The sequence below is a fragment of the Eucyclogobius newberryi genome, unplaced genomic scaffold (assembly GCF_026437365.1).
Source record: "Eucyclogobius newberryi isolate DKJ021-1_F unplaced genomic scaffold, fEucNew1.0.hap1 SCAF_13, whole genome shotgun sequence".
Lineage (NCBI taxonomy): Eukaryota > Metazoa > Chordata > Actinopteri > Gobiiformes > Gobiidae > Eucyclogobius > Eucyclogobius newberryi.
In genome coordinates, this window is record NW_027315757.1 from 36,861,548 (window position 1) to 36,866,213 (window position 4,666).

Consider the following 4,666-nt stretch of genomic DNA (forward strand, 5'->3'; position numbering starts at 1 on the left):
AAAAAAAGCATGTTATGGCACCTTTAATAAAACTCTACTTTTCAGACGCCAGACTTTTCCTCTTAAATACATTTGACATTGTAACTTGGGCTACAACAAGTGAATCCATGAATCACAACCAACCCATTATTGCGAGCATTTTCCACTCAGACTTTAACACTTAAAACACTTTAGACAAATGGCGTGATTATATGTTTATTGCTCCTAACGCGGCTGGCTTTGATAACTACTTGCTGTTGGAATATCTTTACCCCCCCTGCTGACAGTTAGAGGTAGTACAGTTTAGGACCAAAAAGTCAAACAAAGCTGGTCTGATTCCTTCAGCCTTCTACTCATGCGCCTGTCGAAGAAACCTGAGGCCCATTCGCTCATATTACCATAATATAATTAGCATTGAAATAGATCACGTTTACCACGGCAAGACTGCAGCTACGCATTATTTTAGTAATACAATCATTTATTTATTATTTCGTTTAATTGATTGAGTAATTGCTCATGTTAGCTTCACGTTAGCCTCCATGCCGTTCATGTTAGCTTCACGTTAGCCTCAGTGCCGTTCATGTTAGCTTCACGTTAGCCTCCATGCCGTTCACGTTAACTTCACGTTAGCCTCTGTGTCGTTCATGTTAGCTTCACGTTAGCCTCAGTGCCGTTCATGTTAGCTTCAGGTTAGCCTCTGTGTCGTTCACGTTAGCTTCCCGTTAGCCTCAGTGCCGTTCACATTAGCGTCACGTTAACCTCCGTGCCGTTCATGTTAGCTTCACGTTAGCCTCCATGCCGTTCATGTTAGCTTCACGTTAGCCTCAGTGCCGTTCACGTTAGCGTCACGTTAGCCTCCGTGCCGTTCATGTTAGCTTCATGTTAGCCTCCATGCCGTTCATGTTAGCTTCAAGTTAGCCTCGGTGCCGTTCACGTTAGCGTCATGTTAGCCTCTGTGCCGTTCATGTTAGCTTCACATTAGCCTCCGTGCCGTTCATGTAAGCTTCATGTTAGCCTCAGTGCCGTTCACGTTAGCGTCACGTTAGCCTCCGTGCTGTTCATGTTAGCTTCATGTCAGCCTCAGTGCCGTTCATGTTAGCGTCACGTTAGCCTCCGTGTCATCACACATCTAAACTGCTTGACACTGGTGAGTTTAAAAGGGGCGGAGTTTAAAGGGGCGCTCTCTCTCTGTTGAGCTTTAGTCGCTGCAGGTTCAGAACAAGCTCCGTGTGAAACTAAAGAGTCTCAGATTCATGTGGTTTTAATTAAATATGTTACTGAAACAAAAAGGCAATCAAATTATAATTGAAGCTTTTTTGTAATCAAATTACTCGATTTACACGATTAATCGTTTCCTTCCTATTCCACAGTCGTTCCCTTCATCTGATCACAAAACCAACATTGAACATTGGCCTAATTTAAAGTGTTCTCTGTGTCGCCTCCACATGAGAATATGACAAAAGAATATGGCAGAAATGTGCTAAAACAGACTCAAGTAAAGGGCAGGATATGACATTATAACATACTTGGTATTAGTTTTTACTAAAAACAATATTCTAAAATATTGTAAATCTTCGAAACAGTATTTTGCCTGTTGTACATGTGTTTAGTGGGAGGGGCCTGTTGTACATGTTTTAGTGGGAGGAGCCTATTGTACATGTTTTAGTGGGAGGAGCCTATTGTACATGTTTTAGTGGGAGGGGCCTATTGTACATGTTTTTGTGGGAGGAGCCTATTGTACATGTTTTAGTGGGAGGGGCCTATTGTACATGTGTTTAGTGGGAGGAGCCTATTGTACATGTTTTAGTGGGAGGAGCCTATTGTACATGTTTTAGTGGGAGGAGCCTATTGCACATGTTTTTAGTGGGAGGAGACTATTGCATATCTTTTTGTGGGAGGAGCCTATTGCACATGTTTTTAGTGGGAGGAGCCTATTGTACATGCGATTAGTGGGAGGAGCTTATTGTACATGTTTTAGTGGGAGGAGACTATTGTACATGTGTTTAGTGGGAGGGGCCTGTTGTACATGTGTTTAGTGGGAGGAGCCTATTGTACATGTTTTAGTGGGAGGAGCCTATTGTACATGTTTTTAGTGGGAGGAGCCTATTGTACATGTGTTTAGTGGGAGGGGCCTGTTGTACATGTGTTTAGTGGGAGGGGCCTGTTGTACATGTGTTTAGTGGGAGGGGCCTGTTGTACATGTGTTTAGTGGGAGGGGCCTGTTGTACATGTGTTTAGTGGGAGGGGCCTGTTGTACATGTGTTTAGTGGGAGGGGCCTGTTGTACATGTGTTTAGTGGGAGGAGCCTGTTTGTAACCCATGTCTCAAATCCGGTTCTAAATGATTGATATTGCCCCCTCATACACTTTCATTGGCCCAACCACAAGGGGCGCTAGTATAAAAATGGCCGAACCACAAAGCCATTTCCGCTTCCTGCTCCGGCTGTGGACTGAAAACGTATGGTTATGAACTGTTAAACGTCTCGAAACTAACTGAAGCGGTTACAGATCATTCCAAGACTCAATGGTGAGTGAACTACAACTACACCAAATTGAACCGCTTTGTTTAAAATGTATTTACTTTCGTTGTTGTTTAGATGTTTGATGTTTTAGTTACTTCCGCCTTTTCCGCGGCAAACTTTCCCCGTTGTTTAGATTGATTGTTGCGCAACATTTGTGAATGAACATTAAGAACGAACGTTAAGAAATGTGAATGAAGCTGAATTTGATTTTCCATGAATGAATTACATTTAATTAACTTTACTTTTTTAATCAACTCGATTTGAATATTAAGATAATGGTCAAACATTGTTATTGATTGTAATTATGTATGTATGTATGTATGTATGTATGTATGTATGTATGTATGTATGTATGTATGTATGTATGTATGTATGTATGTATGTATGTATGTATGTATGTATGTATGTATGTATGTATGTATGTATGTATGTATGTATGTATGTATGTATGTATGTATGTATGTATGTATGTATGTATGTATGTATGTATGTATGTATGTATGTATGTATGTATGTATGTATGTATGTATGTATGTTATGTGGATCTTTTTACTAGACCTCTGTTTTATAGGTCAGGTTTTTTTTCCCCCCCTGACACCCCCTGATTCTTATCCTCTGCAAGAGGTGGCGAGCGACCCATGTGACCTAAGAATCTGGTAGGATCACTCTTTGTTTTTTCCCCGGATACGAACACCCTAAGTTGGAATATTTTTTTCGTTTCACTCGGAATATATTCACCTTTTTTTGAGATCCTACAAACTGAACTTAAGCACCCAAAGGAACAGAACTTTGCTGGGAACCTTTTTTGTTGTTTTGAATATTTGGTTATATTTATTTATATTAATACAATTTATACTACAACGTCCTCCTGTGTTACTTTTTTTTCCCCACAAGCTCCTGTGGCCGAACTTAGTCACTTCTGACAGTCAAATGCGTATTATTTTAAGTTAGTGTTACATGTTGTACATGTGTTTAGTGGGAGGGGCCTGTTGTACATGTCGGTAAACCTATGCAGACACGGGGAGAACATGCAAACTCCGTCACATGATCACACTCCTGCAGAAGATAGAAACGCCACAGATCTATCTTTAGCTCGTCCTCGTGTTACGTCCATGAATCTGAGACGTCCCCGTGCTACGAGACGAGATGCTTCGAGTACTACGAGCACGGATCGGGCAGCGAGACGGGAGGGAATCTAATCAAACTCAGGGGCAGGTTTTCCAATGACACGGCTCCGGCAGGAGTGGAGGAAAGAACGAGCGAGGAGTCGAGAAAGACATCAGGCGTGAAGGAAAAGAGAGAAGGGGAGAGAGGAGGAGAGAGGGGAGAGAGAGAGGGAGTGAGAGAGACATCAGGCGCAAAGAAAAGAGAGATAGAGGGGCAGAGAGGAGGGGGAGAGAGAGATATCAGGCGCGAAGGAAAGAAAGAGAGAGAGAGTAGGAGAGAGAGACATCAGGCACAAAGGAAAGAGAGAGAGAGGGGGAGGGAGAGGGAGAGAGAGGGAGAGAAAACGTAGGCACATCCATTATGTCCTTTGGGGGTTTTGAGGCCTAAAGACAATCGTCTAACATTGAGTGGAATATTGGAGATGGAAATCGGGAGAATCTGGAACACTTAAACCTTTGGCTCGTGTGAAATAAGGTTACATTTTTCAAGGGGGCGTAGTTTTTATGAAGCACGACACCTGAATATTTGAGTTATTCAGTTTGCCATTGAAAGAAGTCGGCCATTCGTAATGTCAATGGAGATTGCGAGTAGGATATAATTTTATATTGTTGTATGTTCAGTTTGTATCCAGTCATCAGGCTGGTACCATCAGACTGGTACCATCAGGCTGGTACCATCAGACTGATACCATCAGGCTGATACCATCAGGCTGATACCATCAGGCTGGTACCATCAGGCTGATACCATCAGACTGATACCATCAGGCTGATACCATCAGGCTGATACCATCAGGCTGATACCATCAGGCTGGTGCCATCAGGCTGGTGCCATCAGGCTGGTGCCATCAGGCTGGTACCATCAGACTGATACCATCAGGCTGGTACCATCAGGCTGGTACCATCAGGCTGGTACCATCAGGCTGATACCATCAGGCTGATACCATCAGGCTGATACCATCAGGCTGATACCATCAGGCTGGTACCATCAGGCTGGTACCAT

The 4,666-nt window shown here is 42.9% G+C and overlaps 1 long non-coding RNA gene across 1 annotated transcript; it reads left to right on the forward strand.

The window, feature by feature from the left end:
- Nucleotides 1-1,574: 1,574 nt before the first annotated feature.
- Nucleotides 1,575-2,119, forward strand: LOC140357756 (uncharacterized). Its single transcript, XR_011926670.1, has 2 exons — nt 1,575-1,899; nt 1,930-2,119. It is a non-coding gene; the product is annotated as an uncharacterized lncRNA (long non-coding RNA).
- The last annotated feature ends 2,547 nt before the right edge of the window (nt 2,120-4,666 follow it).